We start from the raw sequence: 17,406 nt of genomic DNA, 5'->3' as shown, positions 1-17,406 counted from the left end.
GAAGTTTTCCCACTTGACTCATTTTATCAAATGATATCTGGACTTAGATGCACATAGCTAGCTAAAATTATGTTTCTTTTATGATGTAGTAAGTAACAACAAAATAATGAAGCATTTGCTTTTGCCTGTAAACTAAAAAATGATATATTCTATTATCAGCTCAATTGTCAAATTCCCAAGGAGCATATTTTTGTGGTAAGTATATCTTCAAAGGAATCTAAAAAGATATTAAGGCCAATTACATTTTTAAAGTTGGTTGCTTCCAACATCAAATTAAAATGCACCTTTTATAAAAGGAGGTTACTTTGTGAATCATAACTCACTGTTATTACAGTGAAATACATAACAGGACAAAACAGCTGCATAGCAAATTATGACCCAAATAGCTCTGACATTTATTCATACACACTGAGATAAAAGATAATATAGACATGTATTATCTGATGAGAAAATATGCAAAAGTCAGATATCCACTACATAATTTTTAATATAATCTGATCTAATTCCTGCTAACAAGGGTTTTGACACTAGAAACAGATCCAGAGACAGGGAATACATTGGTTACTTAAGAATTCAAAGCATAATAACAACAATAATAATACCATCCATGTTTTGAGTTCTTATGATGTTTCTTCAAGGCAATTAGACCTGTGTAATAGAAATTATGTCCCTTTACTGTCACTGAGAAAAATGGGATGTGTACCTTAATGTTTGAAGGCCGAACTAGATATTAGAGAAAATGTATAATACAAATCCTACATTTTGTATCCAGAGGGATATTTCTGAGAGTCTCATTTTAAAAGAATAGACAGTAAGTAGAATAAATCTAATAGATTCCAGGATAAGTTCACTAGAGGGGAGAAGCCATGTAAATAAGTATATAATTTAAGAATTTATATTTCAACATAGCCATTTAAGGAAGGACCTGTATCTTTATTGCGTCAAGGAAAACTTCTTGTTGCATTTGCCACGTAGATTTCTCCATTTGACAGACAAGGTTGATGAACAAGTGGTGGAAGTTAAAAGATGTATCTCTGATCATTGTAAGGTCAATAATATCTAACGTCAAGGGGCAATAAGAAAAATCTCAGTGTATATTCCTAGAACTAAATGAAATTTGTCCTAGATATACTAAATAGATATGAATATAAGCTTATGTTGCATATAGTGACATATGCCTTCTTCTTTTCCATGTTTCGAAGAGAAGATTTCTTTGAAATATGGTTTAAAAAATACCACCATCTTCATTATATTTATTTCTCTACATTATTGTGGAGGCTAAAGCAACTCCATATTGGGTGTTAACCTGCCATGTTGACTTCTGAGTAACCCTTATTCTGGGAATGCCTTTAAGATTTCTATTTAAACTACTGCTCCCATAAATCCTGCTCTTAGGCAGATTCACACAGCATTCTTGCCTTTCCCTGAGAGGTTGACTTCAATTGTTCCACACAATCCTTCCCTGTGTTTTACATGTAAGTTCTACCTCTGGTGGGTAATGGTGTGGCGGGGGGTGAGTGGAGGGGGGGATTCACTATCTAATCTTGCTGTTGCCAGTTGCCGGGACATCATGACTTCTGTTTCTCACTCCCTATTAAATGTTTCTTTCTGAGAAACTGGATTTGTTAGTCTCTTTCTTGGGCCTTTCAGCTACCTCCGATTTGGGGGATAGGTTTGCATAAACTGCCGACCACAGAACAATTATAGTGTGAATTTTTACTGCTATTTCTAAAACAAACACTAAAGTAACTTGGTCTTACTCTTGACTCCCTGTTATTTACACACATCTTTTGGGAAAATCATTTATTTAAAAAAAATGGCAGGGTGAGTGGAAGGAGGAAAGAAAAAGCAATATGAAGAAAAATACAGAATTAGTAGAAAGACAAGCATTTCAAAGAATAAAGTGAGGAGAAAATTAAAGAAAAAATAATTATCACAAATAAAAATCAAGAAATGGAAGAGGCAGGAAGAAGGAGACTTTCTGTAGAAGCTCAGACATTCCTTTTTTGCTTAAATATTATATTCTGATTAAAATGGATATCGTGGTAGACTGAGGCAGGAGGAATGCTTGAACCCAAGTGTTCAAGATGGGCTTGGGCAACACAGCGAGATTCTGTCTCTGCAAACAATTTTTAAAAATTAGCCAGGTATAGTGGCATGCTCCTATAGTTTCAGCTACTCTGGAGGCTGAGACAGGAAGAGTGCTTGAGGTTTTAGTGAACTATAAATTTTACCACTGCACTCCACACTCTAGCCTGGGTGACAGAGTGAGAACTTGTATCTAAAAAAAGCAAAAACAAAAAACAAAGAAAGAAATAAGAAAACAAAAAACAGATAAAAAGAAAAAGGAAAACATAAAAGAAAAAGAATTTGGATATAGGCTGGGCGTGATGGCTCACATCTGTAATTCCAACACTTTGGGAGGCCAAGGTGGGTGGATCGTTTGAGCTCAGGAGTTCAAGACCAGTCTGGGCTACACGGCGAGACCCTGTCTCTACTAAAAATACCAAAAATAGCTGGACATGGTTGTGCATGCCTGTGGTCCCAGCTACTTGGAAGGCTGAGTTGGAGGATTGCTTGAGCCTGAGGAAGGTCGTGGGGCAGGAGAGGTAGCAGTGCACTGCGGCCTGGGTGACAGAGGTAGATTCTGTCTCAAAAAACAAAAACAAACAAAAAAAGGATATAGATTCCTGGACATTTTGGTTCTCCAAACAATACAATGTTCATTTTGAATCACCTAAAATTTTTCTGGCTTGGGAATGTGATGCACTTACACACGTTTCCCTCCAGATGTGCTGGGCAGAATTAAACTACACTTACACTTGGTATAGAGCTTCCCTCATCTCACTTTCAATGGCCTCCTCAAACTTGGACCAATTCTTTGTAAATAATCCCTTCCTGATTTGAATAATTTTTCTGTACACATACACAAACATTATTGTACAATGGACCACTTTAAATTAAACTTAACTGAGCACATCACAAAATGTAATCTTCATCTGCTACTGACCTTTGTCCAAGGACAGGGTTAGTCCAACATGCAAGAATGTGTACACCTATAACCGGGGGTGGTGCAAATAGTAACGTTTCAAAACATTAACAGAAGTGTTTATTACAAATATTACCTAAAGGCACTAAATAATTTAGCATTCTTAACATCAAAGAGCTACAACAGACTGATTTTTAGTGTACAGGCATACTGTTTCATTGCACTTCACTTCATTGTTTTTTGTCTTCTTTTATTTTGTCACTGGGCTGGAGTACAGAGGCATGATCACAGCTCACTGCAAACTCGGCCTCTCAAGATCAAGCAATCCTCCTACCTCAGTTGCACCACGTCCAGCTAATTTTTGGTATTTTTGGTAGAGACAGGGTTTTACAATGTCCAGGCTGGTCTCAAACTCCTGAGCTCAGGCTATCTGCCTGCCTTGGCCTCCCAAAGTGCTGGGGGGATTATAGGCATGGGCCACCACACCTGGCATTTTGTTTGTTTTTAAAACAAACTGTAGGTCTGTGGTAACCCTCCATCAACTGATCTTATCAGTGCCATTTTTCCAAAAGCATGTGCTCACCTCATGTCTCTGTATCACATTTTGATAATTCTTGCAATATTTCAAACTTCATTATTATTTCTGTGATCAATTATATTTGATGTTAATGCTATAATTATTTTGGCATGCCACAAACCACATTCACATAAGACAGAGAACTTAATCAATAAATGTTGTGTGCTCTGACTGCTCCACTGATCAGCTCTTCCCCCATTTCTCTCCCACGTCTCCAGACTCCCTATTCCCTGAGACTCAACACTGAAAATAAGCCAATCAATAACCCCACAATGGCCTTTAATGTTCAAGTGAAAGGAAGTGTCACATGCTTCTCTCTTTAAATCAAAAGCTAGAAATGATAAAGCTTAGTGAGGAAAACGTGTCAAAAGCCAAGGCAGGCTGAAAGCTAAGTCTCTTGTGCCAAACAGCCAAGTTGTAAATGCAAAGAAAATGTTCTTGAAAGAAGTTAAAATTGCTACTTAGTGAACACAAGAATGACAGGAAAGACCAACAGCCTTGATATGGTTTGGCTGTGTCCCCACCAAAATCTCATCTTGAATTCCCATGTATTGTGGGAGAGACCTGGTGGGACGTAATCATGGGGGCAGGTCTTTCCTGTGTTGTCCTCGTGATAGTGAACAAGTCTCATGAGATCTGATGGTTTTAAAAATGGGAGTTTCCCTACACAAGCTGTCTCTTTGTCTTCTGCCATCCATGTAAGATGTGACTTGCTCCTCCTTGCCTTCTGCCATGATTGTGAGGCTTCCCCAGCCATGTGGAACTGTGAGTTCTCTGGAAAACCTCTTTCCTTTGTAAATTGCCCAGTCTCAGGTATGTCTTTATCGGCAGCATGAAAACAGACTAATACAGTAAATTACTACCAGTAGAATGGGACATTGCTGAAAAGATACCCCAAAACGTGGAAGCAACTTTGGAACTGGGTAACATGCAGAGGTTGGAATGGTTTGGAGGGCTCACAACAAAACAGGAAAATGTGGGAAAGCTTGGAACTTCCTAGAAACTTGTCAAATGGCTTTGACCAAAATGCTGATAATGATACGGACAATGAAATCCAGGCTGAGGTAGTCTCAGATGGAGATGAGGAGCTTGTGGGTAACTGGAGCAAAGGTGACTTTTGTTATGTTTTAGCAAAGAGACTGGTGGCATTCTGCCCCTGCCCTAGAGATTTGTGGAACTTTGAACTTGAGAGAGATTATTTAGGGTATCTGGCAGAAGAAATTTCTAAGCAGCAAAGCATTCAAGATGTGACTTTGGTACTGTTAGAGGCATTCCATTTTAAAAGAGAAACAGAGCATAAAAGTGTGGAAAATTTGCAGCCTGACAACACGATAGAAAACAAAATCCAAATTTCTGTGGAGAAATCCAAGGTAGCTGCAGAAATTTGCATAAGTAATAAGGAGCAGAATGTTAATCCCCAAGACAATGGGGAAAATGTCTCCAGGGCATGTCAGAGGTCTTCACAGCAGCCCCTCCCATCACAAACCCAGAGGGTTAGGAGGAAAAAGTGGTTTCATGGGTGGGACCCAGAGCCTGCCTGCTGTGTGCAGCCTAGGGACTTGGTGCCCTGATTCCCAGCCACTCCAGCCATGGCTGAAAGGGGCCAAGGTACAGCTCAGTCCGTGGCTTCGAAGGGTGCAAGTCTCAAGCCTTGACAGCTTCCATGTGGCGTTGAGCTTGTGAGTGCACAGAGGTCAAGGTTTGAGAACCTCCACGTAGATTTCAGAAGACGTATGGAAATGCCAGGCAGATGTTTGCTGTAGAGGTGGGGTCCTCATGGAGGACCTCTGCTAGGGCAGTGCAGAAGGGGCACAGAGTCCCGTTTGGGACACCACCTAGTGGAGCTGTGAGAAAAGGGCCACTGTCCTCCAGACTCCAGAGTGGTAGATCCACTGACAGCTTGCACCATGCGCCCAGAAAAGCCGCAGACACTCAACACCAGCCCATGAAGGCAGCTGGGAGTGAGGCTGTACCCTGCAAAGCCACAGGGGTGGAGCTGCCCAAGACCACATGGGAACCCACCTCTTGCACAGCATGACCCAGATGCGAGTCATGGAATCAAAGATCATTTCAGAGTTTTAAGATTTGACTGCCCCACAGGATTTTGGACTTGCATGGGACCTGTAGCCCCTTTGTTTTGGCCAATTTCTCCCATTTTGAACAGCTGTATTTACCCAATGCCTGTACCTCCATTGTATTTAGGAAGTAATTAACTTGCCATTTATCTTACAGGCTCATAGGCAGAAGGGACCTTCCTTGTCTCAGATGAGACTTTGGACTGTGGACTTTTGAGTTAATGCTGAAATGAGTTAAGACTTTGGGGGACTGTTGGAAAGGCATGATTAGTTTTGAAACGTGAGGACATGAGATTTGGGAGGGGCCCAGGGTGGAATGATATGGTTTGGCTGCGTCCCCACCCAAATCTCACCTTGAATTCCCACATGTTGTGGGAGGGACCTGGTGGGAAGTAATTGAATCACGAGGGCAGGTCTTTCATGTGCTGTCCTCCTGATAGTGAATAAGTCTCATGAGATCTGATGGTTTTAAAAAGGGGAGTTTCCCTACACAAGCTCTCTCTTTGCCTGTTGCCATCCACATAAGATGTGACTCTCTCCTCCTCACCTTCTGCCACTATCGTGAGGCTTCCCCAGCTATGTGCAACTGTGAGTTCTCCATTAAACCTCTTTCCTTTGTAAATTGCCCAGTCTTGGGTATGTCTTTATCAGCAGCTGAAAACAGACTAATGCAAGCCTTATTGCTGATATGGAGAAAGTTTGAGTGATCTAGTCAGGTAATCAAACCAGCCCCAACATTCCATTAAGCCAAAGCCTAAACCACAGCAAGGCCCCAATTCTTTTCAATTCTTTGACGCCTGACAGAGGTGAGGAAGATGTAAAAGAAAAGTGTGAAACTAGCACAGGTCGGCTCATAAGGTTTAAGGAAAGAAACTTAGAAGTTCAAGGTGGACGTAGGCCCCAGGAAGAGGAGTACATAGCATAGGAGCCAGGCAGTGACCGGGGTGCAGCAGTGCCACTGCCTGCATAGGGTCCAGGTGCACTTCTGTATCATCGAATGCAGATCCTTTTATTGATGATTTCTTCAGTCGACACAATTATTAGATCTTAAAAATTTCTTCATTTCAATTGAGAAAATAGAGGCAACTACTCTTTGTAAATAAAGATGCATCCAGGCCTGACTTGGAGGACCCAAGGATACAAGAAACCTTGAAGAGCAGTCTCTCAACAGGGCATCATGACAGCAGCAAACTGAACCGTGCTCTTTTTCAGCCTATAGCTATCCTGCCTTTCATGATGCCCATGGTATTTCTGTAGATGATGCCAGCAAAAGGGAGAAAGTCCATGGTTTTACCCCAGGTTTCTTATATGCTTACGTATAATTATAGCACATAGCATTATCAGCAGAAATGCAAACTGTAATCATTGTCCAAGAGTATATTACTAGGGGGAGGAGTAATTGCTTCTTCAATCTTCTTTGGAATAATCCCTCATTTTGGCCCAAATGAAGTATTCCCAGGATAATCTTTGGATAAAAAAACCTGACCTATGATCTTTCTCAACCAAGTCAATGGAATTAATGTTTTTGCATCCCGAAGTTTTGGGCCCATTCAAGGGATGAAGGTAATGGGCAAGGAAGGTAATGTCATGGACCATCTCAGAAGAGCTGGGAGAAAGGCTGTTAAAGAAACAGCAATATTCAGCAAAGCGCTGTTTGGGACATTAACTTTTATTCCAATGCCTTCAACTACTTTTTAAAAAGACACAGTATAGTAAGCTTGAAGAGGAAATCCAATCTGCAATAGAAAAAATAGAACTCTTCTATAACACAGGTGTGTAGTGGCGAGTTTTAAGTGAATTTGTCTGGTTCCTACTTGAAAATCTTCCTCTCTCAAGATTTCAGTTTAGAGAACTCTGCTGAAGTTTCCCTGGGAACCTCGGAGGTGTCTGTGTTAACAAGATGACTTAAGATTACACATACTGAGGTCATTTACAGGTTGGTTGTGTCAGGGGTCTGTAAGGGTGGCTGGAAAAAGAGCAACAAAAGGATACACTGACGTTACTCACAGGAGTTGCTTGGGAAAGGGTCAGGTGAGAATCAGCCCACAAAAGCGTACCATGAAATTACTAATAAACTTGTCTCAAGTTGGCTATTTGAAATGCAAAAAGTGCAAGGTGAAACACAAGTGCTGATGGAGAATCTGCAGCAAGTTACCCAGAAAATCAAGCTAAGATAATTGATGCAGGCTTCACTAAACAATAGATTTTCAGTGTAGATGAATGAGTCTTCTATTGGAAGAAGATGCTATCTAGGATTTTATGGCTAGAAAGGAAGTCTGGGCTACAAACCTTCAAGGGACAGGCAGAATCTTATTCGGGGTTAATGTAGCTAATGACTTTAGGCCAATATTTATTTACCATTCAAAAAATCCTAGGGCTGTTAAGAATTATGCTAAATCTACTCTTCCTGTGCTTTATAAGTGACACGACAAAGCCTGGATGACAGCCCACCTTTTTACAGCATGGTTTGCTGAATATGTTAAGCCCACTGTTGAGAGTTACTGCTCAGAAAAAAAGATCTTTTCAAAACATTTACTGCTTATTGACAATGCACCTAGTCACCCAAGAGCTCTGATGGAGATGCACAAAGGATATTAAAGTTTTCAAGTTTGCTAACACAACATCCATTCTGCAGTCCATGGATCATGGAGTAATTTTGACTTTCAAGTAGTCTTCTTTAAGAATAAAATTTGGCAGCTGGGCAGGGTAATCCCAGCACTTTGGGAGGCCTAGGCAGGTGGACTGGTTGAGCTCAGGAGTTTGAGATCAGCCTGAGCAAAATGGTGAAACCCCATTTTTACCAATGATACAAAAATTAGCCAGGCATGGTCGCACGTGCTTGTGGTCCCAGGTACTAGGGGGAAGCTGAGGCGGGAGAATTGCTGGAGCCCGGGAAATCAAGGCTGCAGTGAGCTGTGACTGCACCACTGTATTCCAGCCTGTGTGACAGAACAAGACTCTGTCTCAAAAATAAAAAATAAAAGTAAAAAACAAATTAAAAAATTAAAATAAAAAATTTGGAAAACAGGCCAGGTGCGGGGTGGCTTCTGCCTGTAATCCTAGCACTTTGGGAGGCCAAAGTGAACGAATCACCGGAGGTCAGGAGTTCGAGACCAGCCTGATTAACGTGATGAAACCCCATCTCTACTAAAATTATAAAAAGTAGGCAGGGATGGTGGCGCCTGCCTGTGCTCCCAGCTACTTGGGAGTTTGAGAACAGGAGAATCGCTTGAACCTGGGAGGCAGAGGTTGCAGTGAGCTGAGATTGTGCCACTGCACTCCAGCCTGAGTGACAGAGAGAGACTCCTTCTCAAAAAAAAAAAAAAAAATTTTGTGAGGATATTGTTGCCACAGATAGTGATCCCTCTGATGGATCTGTGCAAAGTCAGTTGAAAACTTCCTGGAAAGGATCCACCATTCTAGATGCCACTAAGAACATTCATGATTAGTGGGAGGAGGTCAAACTATCAACATGAACAGGAATTTGGGAGAAGTTTATTCCAACCCTCATGGATGACTTTGATGGGCTCAAGGCTTCAGGTGAAGGAAATAATTGCAGATGTAGTGGAATAGTAAGAGAATTCGAACTAGAAGTGGAGCCTGAAGATGTGACTGAATTGTTGCAACCTCATAATAAAACTTCAGCAGATGAGGGGTTGCCTTTTATGAAAGAGCAAGGAAAAATGGTTAAGATTTTGAAGATGGTGAAGATGCTGTGAACATAGTTTAAATGACAACAAAAGAATAAAATGTTTCATTAACTTAATTGATAAAGCAAGCAATGGCAGGATTTTAGAGGATTGCTTCAAATTTTGAAAGAAGTTCTACTGTGAGTAACATACTGTCAAATAGCATCACAAGCTACAGAGACTTCTTTCATGAAAGGAATACTCAATTGACATAGCAAACATGATTGCTATCTTATTTTAAGAAGTTGCCACAGCCACTCCAACCTTCAGGTAACACCATCCCAACCAGTCAGCAGCCATCAACATAGAGGCAAGACACACCCCCATCAGCAAAAAGATTACAGCTCACTGAAGGTTTAGATGATTGTTAGCATTTTTTAGCAATAAAGTATTTTTTATATTAAGGTATCCACATTGCTTTTTAGATGTAATGCTATTGCATACTTAATCGACTACAGTATGAACATAACTTTCATATGTACTGGTTAACAAAAATTTGTGTGACTCACTTGATTGCAATATTTGCTTTACTGCAGCAGCCTGGAACCAAGCCACAATATCTTTGAGGAATGTCTGTATTTTCAAAAGATTATTTACCTAATTGGCCTATCTTTTTTGGTTCAAATTAGATTTCTGAAACCAATATTGTTCTAAGATGTTTCAATATCATCATTTCATTAACAATATATATATTTTTAAAAGTTAACCAAAGTTTATTCAAGTTGTTTTTCTTCATTCCTTTACTTTTTCCTAATTATTTTGAATTAATGTGGAAACATCAAGAGCTCCAGTTATATGGGGGCAAAATTTTTAAAATGCTTCCAGAGAGCTTAGCAGGTTTTGAAAGGATCTTTATTTTATAAGATCATCTATGACTCACTGCAATAAATGTCAAGATTTAAATCACTTCTGAGATGAGTGTGAGCCAGTGCTCTAATCCAAAGAGTGTTTCTCTGCTTGTTTATTCCTTGTTTATTTATTTATTGAACATCATATTTTTGCTTTACCAGAAGATAAAACTTAGTTAAATGCAAGCAACTGCATTCTGGTCTCAAAGCCTGGCAAGCTAATGTTTATGGATCCCTTAAGTATTTCAACACTTCTAATTATGACTTGTATTATTTCAGCCTGCATAGCAACTCAATGAGGTACCTACTCTAATTTTCTTCATTTCATAATGAGGAAACCCATGTGCAAAGAGATGAACTAACTGACCAAAAGTCTTGTAGAAGAAAAATAAAATAAGAATGTTCTTTTGGGCTTAAAGCATTGTTTACAGAAAATACTGTGTGTATTTGATTTGATACCTAGGCTCATAACTTCCCTCTGTGTCTTTTTAATCCTAACATAATTTCAAATCTCTTGCAAAGTGGGGATGACAAGGCCCCAAGCTGTTTTCCATTGGATAAGAGGGTTCATTATGGGTCTCATAACTGCCATACCGTATTCTGTATATTTTACTAAGCAGATGCAAATGTTATTGTGGATTTGGCTGTAAGGTTTGTAATTAGGCTAAGTCCAAGAACTTTACATTCCATTTTTCAAGTAACAAATTTCAGCAGCCTTTAGAGGTGGCTGGTACATGTCCGAGGGTCTGTAACTATCGGGGAATAGCTTCCAGGGATTATTGCTTCTCTGAGGGTCAGCCACAGATTTCATAAAGCAAATTTATGTTCACATTACACCATTTTTATAATCTCAAATGCATGTAGCTAACCCTTTGTGATTTTTATATATGCAGGGAGAAGTAAGCTTAATAATAATATTAATATTCTTCAGCAATTTTATTTCTACCATCTTGATAATATGACATTAATTATAAGGGAAAGTTATTCCATGTTTTGAAGAATTGTTGGCTTTCTATAAAATGTTTCATTAATAGCGTTTCTTCTCATCTGAAATTGAATTTTTTCTACATCTATGAATAAATATGGTTATTTCTTTCTCTTCTCTATCCACACTATCAATTTGTACACATAATAATTTTTATTATCCTCCTTTTACTTCTTTTAAAAAGTTTTTATGGTAAACTAAAGGCTGTGGTTTTAAGAACCTGGAAGATTCAGTCATGACCCAAAATATACAACTTGTCTGTTTGCTCATGGCACATTTAGATAACTTAGTGTTACAGTAGGTAATCAGGCAGACATGAGCAGGGCAGGCGTCTCCCTCACATCACCAGGAATGTCAGGTGATGGCCAGGCAGTTGTTACCTGTCTCTCTAAAATAATAATCGGTTGCATCCAGCGCCGGGGAAAGACAGTCTCCCAAAAGATAGCAGCTTCCCAATATCTCAAGATTTGGGTGAGTGGGCTCAAACATGTACATTAAGAGGCAAAATGGCCAAGAATTTTTTTTTTTAATAATGTAACATTTTATTGGCTTCAGATAATTATCTTGAGATCCTAATCCTACCAAAACATTCTGCTTTTCTTAATTTGATCCTACCTTTTTTTGTTTGTTCGTTTTAATAAAGGATGAAACAATATCCTGAGAAACTTTCTTTTATTTATTTATCTTTATTATACTTTAAGTTCTAGGGTACATGTGCACAACATGCAAGTTTGTTACATATGTATACATGTGCCATATTGGTGTGCTGTACCCATTAACTCGTCATTTACATTAGCTATTTCTCCTAATGCTATCCCTCCCCACCACCACCCCATGACAGGCCCCAGTGTGTGATGTTCCCGACCCTGTGTCCAAGTGTTCTCACTGTTCAATTCCCACCTATGAGTGAGAACATGCAGTGTTAGGCTTTCTGTCCTTGCGACAGTTTGCTGAGAATGATGGTTTCCAGCTTCATCCATGTCCCTACAAAGGATATGAAGTCATCCTTTTTTATGGCTGCATAGTATTCCATGGTGTATATGTGCCACATTTTCTTAATCTGGTCTGTCACTGATGGACATTTGGGTTGATTCCAAGTCTTTGCTATTGTGAATAGTGCCGCAATAAACATACGTGTGCATGTGTTTTTATAGCTGCATGATTTATAATCCTTTGGGTATATACCCAGTAATGGGATGGCTGGGTCAAATGGTATTTCTAGTTCTAGATCCTTGAGGAATCGCCACACTGTCTTCCACAACGGTTGAACTAGTTCACAGTCCCAGCAACAGTGTAAAAGTGTTCCTATTTCTCCACATCCTCTCCAGCACCTGTTGTTTCCTGACTTTTTAATGATCGCCATTCTAACGGGTGTGAGATGGTATCTCATTGTGGTTTTGATTTCCATTTCTCTGATGCAAAATGGCCAAGTTGTAATGTCTCTTATGTAACCTTCTAGGGACATTCAGCTGGTAAGGGTAGAATTCCTCAAGGGAGCATGCACACATCTCCAGTAAACATAATGCACATGCAGCCCCTCCCAAGTGCTAGCAGGCCAATGTGCATGAGGACAGCCCACCCCAAGGGAAGAATCAGGAGAGAAGGGACACAAGCCCCCAGAAGCATGACAAAATATAAAACCCAAAGTCAAAGGTCAAACCATGCCCTTGATCTCTCAAGTTGCCCACTTGGCCCTTTCAAGTATACTTTACTTCTTTTCATTCCTGATCTAAAACTTTTTAATAAACTTTCACTCCTGCTCTAAAACCTGCCTCGGTCTCTCTTGCATTATACCCCTCAGTTGAATTATTTCTTCTGAAAAGGCAAAAATTGAGGTTGCTACAGACCCATATGGATTCGCTGCTGGTAACACTAGCAAGTAGAAAAAATAAATTTGGCCTTTGCTACTCTTTACAGCAGTTACTACACTATTATTTTAATTATTTCATCATTTAAACCATACTTACTTCCAAAGAGGTTTGAGATAAATTGTAATACAAAACTATTTGAGGAAGAATGATAGAAAGTAGCAACACAATAAATGCAGATGAGAAACAAATTAGAATTTATTAAATATTTTTGTTACTTTAAACTTGATCAAATTTTTCTCAGAACTTCTTAGTAACCAAGGCAAAATGGGAAGTTGCATGGGGTTTGCAAACAAAATGAACACACACACACAAACACATTCTGAAAGAGTCTGTTTGAGTGAAGTTATACATTTTTCTTTTTTTTTTTTTTCTTTTCTTTCTTTCTCTTTTTTTTTTTTTCTGTCACCCAGGCTGGAGTGCAGCAGCATGATCATGGCTCACTGTAGCCTTAAACTCCCAGGTTCCAGCTACCCTCCCACCTCAGTCTTTCGAATAGGTGGAACTATAGGCATGCACCACCACACCCGGCTAATTTTTGTGTGTTTGTATTTCTTGCAGAGGTGGAGTTTCACCATGTTGCCCAGGCTGGTCTTAAACCCCTGGGCTCAAGCAATCCTCCCACCTTACCTTCCCAAAGTGTTGGGATTACAGGCATGAGTCACTGTGCTTCATTGATTCATTTTTCAATTTGACTTAAGTAAGGACCATTTCTCTGACTAATATGTATATAATTTTGGAAGTTAAAACATTTTAGAAATAATACTATGACCTGAGAGACCAAAACAGATGCCCTTTTATCAATAAAGATGGATCCATCGGTTTAGGAAACTAAGTTACCTACAGGTCAGGTCACGGATTCAGGGCCCGTCCAGCACAACAAATCTCTCAAATTCCTGTGGCTCTAAACTTCCTAACCATGGGAGCTATCACACCCTTCCTAACTCTGATTTACAACCCAGACCACTGAAAAGACTTCAAATAAAATGTGACAACGCATTTGTCAGATAAGGTTTGACACTTCGGGAAAGTTATAAATATTTTGTTTATGAAGTTTCAGGTCTACAAAACTCACTTTGCCCATTTTAAGAAATCATTGTTATCCTCTATATCCTATGTTATATTTTGGGACCAAACACATCTAATTTAACTAATGCAGCATTCAAAGACAAAAATGCAGAAAACTAAATGAATTTTGTCCCATAGGTGTGGCATAACAAGAAATATTTGCTTTTTGTTCCCAGTTCAGGGCACATGGCTCCTAAAACCCTTGGATAGTCCAAGTGGTAAAAGTATTTTTTGTTATTCATAACAAGCCCCCTTAGATCACAGGAGAGTTGATGCTGATGAAGTGACTTAGGTTGGGGCCCTGAGAGACATCTCACGATGGGGGGCTGCTCATCAAAAAGACCAAGTGATCAGAGGGAGGAGAGGTGAAATTTTAGCTCTACCCACTGACCTCCCAGAGGGAGAGGAGGGCTGGGACTGAGCTTTATAAAAACAGTAAGACTCAGAGAGGTTCTGGGCTGATGAACACATCTAAGTACCGAAAGAGTGGCAGGTTCAGAGAAGGCAGGGAAGCTCCCCTATTTCCATGCCCTGTGCATCTCTTACATTGGCTGTTTCTGAGTTGTATCTTTATAATAAACTGGCAAACATAAAGTAAAGTGAAAGAAAGTTCTGAAAGTGCTCTAGCAAATTGTGGAGTCTGCAAAGGGCACTGTGGAAATCCCTGAATTTATAGCTGGTACGTGCAAAGTAAGGGTGGTTTCTAGGATTTTCGACTGGCATCTGAAGTGGGGGCAGCCTTGTGGGCCAGAATATAAATTATATGAGTGTGTGGTTTTTCAAAGACAGGCATAAAAACCCTACAGCCATGGTTGACAAATTTTCTTTTAAAAATTTAAAATAAGTTTAGTCTCTTTAGTTTTCTAAACAAGTCTGAATATTTATAGTCTTTCTCTTATTTTTTTTTTATTTTTCCTTAGTAACAATAATGAAAGGTGGCTGGTTTGAAATTTCAAGGATCTTTATGTGTCATACACGTATTTACTGGACAACAAGGCTCTTGGACATTTAATAAGTTGCAATAGAGCTGTAAACTTTTAAATAGTCAAAGGATATCTTTTTGCAAGGTTTATTGGCTTCCTAAATAAATCTTACTGAATAATATCACTTTACCACTTCCCTGGCTTGTATATAAACATTCTAACTTCTCTTTAGAGGATGATAAATATCAAGAACAAAATAACAGGATTAGAATGCAGTTTATGTTCTGAAAGTAAACTGAATAAAGTGAAACACATATTCTCTGGTCAAATTAAATGCGAATTATTTTTCCAGTTTTTTTTTTTTTTTGGTTACATATTAGAACACTTGAATGTCTAGAATTGGCTTCTAACAAATGAACACAAATGAAGGATTTATTACACAAATATTTTGCACACTTTTAAATGCAATCCGGGATTGCTCAGAGGAGAATTCCCTCCATCAGAATACGCACGGCTCTAGGTAAGTCTGACAGCCTGATCAAGTGCACTGTGTTTTGAGAATCTACTGGTGTGGGAGGAGATTCTGGGTTTTGGCCTTTACTGGATCTGGCTGTCAAAGATTCTGGCCCTGGGTTCCAGACCTAAGCATCCAGGGCTGCCCAGATTAGCCCTGGGGTTTCTTGGGAAAAGTCTTTGACTCAGTCCTACACTGAGCCTGACTCCACATGTGCTGCCCCCAATATATTACCTTCTGATTTCTGACTGTTCCTTTCTTCAATAATGGTCGTAAATTTCTGGTCTATGCAGATTTCTATTTATTTATTTTTAATTGTTGCTATATGCTTGTTAATTTTTTTAATCACTTCTCTGTATTTGTCATAGAATGGAGAATTTTCAGTTTGTACTCAATCTGTTATCTTTTTTTTTTTTTTTTTTTTTTTGACACGGAGTCTCACTGTGTTGCCAGACTGGAGTGCAGTGGCACAATCTCAGATCACTGCAACCTCCACCTCTCGGGTTCAAGCGATTCTCCTGCCTCAGTCCCCTGAGTAGCTGGGATTACAGGCATGTGCCACCATGCCTGGCTAATTTTTGTATTTTTAGGAGAGACGGCATTTCACCATGTTGGTCAGGCTGGTCTCGAACTCCTGACCTCGTGATCTGCCCGCCTCAGCCTCCCAAAATGGTGGGATTACAGGCGTCAGCCACTGCTCCCAACCTCAATCTGTTATCTTAAACTAGAAGTTGATATTCTGATCCACAATATAGCCATACAAAAACAATAGAAATTTATGTAATGTAATGATTAATAATAATTGGTAGGAAATTGAGTTTGCTTTTGCTTACAACTCTTCTATTGAAGTTTGAGGGGGTTTGTTTTGTTTTGTTTGAGACAGGGTCTTACTCTGTCACCCAGGCTGGAGTACAGTGGTGCAATCATGGCTCATTGCAGCCTCCACCTCCTGACCTCCCATCAGTCCTCCTGCCACAGCCTCCCAAGTAGCTCAAACTACAGGTATGAGCCACCCACATGCCACTAATTTTTCTTTCTCCTTCTTATTTATTTTATTTTTTTGTAGCCACGGGATCTCACTATTTTGCCTCAGCTGGTCTTGAAGTCCTGGGCTCAAGTGATCCTCTCGCTTTGGCCTCTCAAAGTGTTGGAATTACAGGTGTGAGCCACTATGCCTGCCCCCCTATAAAGTTATTTTAAAAAAGATTTAATAGGTGAACATATTCATAAGGTCATAAACTAAAAACAGACTTCTTTTTTCTGTTTTTTAAAAAATTTTCCACACAACATGGATGTATAAAAACAGATTTTCATGAAAAGTTTCGTAATGTGGGTAAAATAAACATGAGTGATGTTGAAGCAAGTTTAGCCTAAAGCTATCTACTTACATATTTCAAGTCTGGCTTAAAGGTTTCTCTGTGCATAGTGAACTATCACCTAAATGGAGATGTAAGCAAACTGTAACCTGCTCCCGTGCTAATCACCATGTTTTGGCCAAAGAAGATAAACTGTTCAAACCCTGCTCAAATAAGGCAAATGCTGAGCTGTAAACAACCTGGCTGTTTCTGTACCTCACTTCCATTCTCTGTATGTCACTTTCCTTTTTCTGTTCATAAATCTTCTTCCACCACGTGGCTGTGCTGGAGTATCTCTGAGCCTATTATGGCTTGGGAGACTGCCCGATTTGTGAATCGTTCTTTGCTCAATTATACTCTGATAAATTTAATTTGGTTAAGGATTTTCTTTTAACAGATTTAAACAAAATTATGGGAGGATATTGTTTTGGAGTGAGCTCATGCACTAGGCCCCCACAGACCAGATCAAACCAAAAAATAGTCACTTATGATAAATGTGACATAATAAAAAAGAA

The 17,406-nt window shown here is 39.5% G+C and overlaps 1 protein-coding gene across 1 annotated transcript in view; it reads right to left on the bottom strand.

The window, feature by feature from the left end:
• The window catches only part of KYNU (kynureninase), a 166,529-nt gene that overhangs the window by 82,233 nt on the left and 66,890 nt on the right, over positions 1-17,406 (bottom strand). The gene's annotated exons all lie outside the window — the stretch shown is intronic.

The sequence above is a fragment of the Macaca mulatta genome, chromosome 12 (genome assembly GCF_049350105.2).
Source record: "Macaca mulatta isolate MMU2019108-1 chromosome 12, T2T-MMU8v2.0, whole genome shotgun sequence".
Classification (NCBI taxonomy): Eukaryota; Metazoa; Chordata; class Mammalia; order Primates; family Cercopithecidae; genus Macaca; species Macaca mulatta.
The sequence above is the reverse complement of the archived record's forward strand: the minus strand, read 5'-3'. Positions and strand labels throughout refer to the sequence as shown.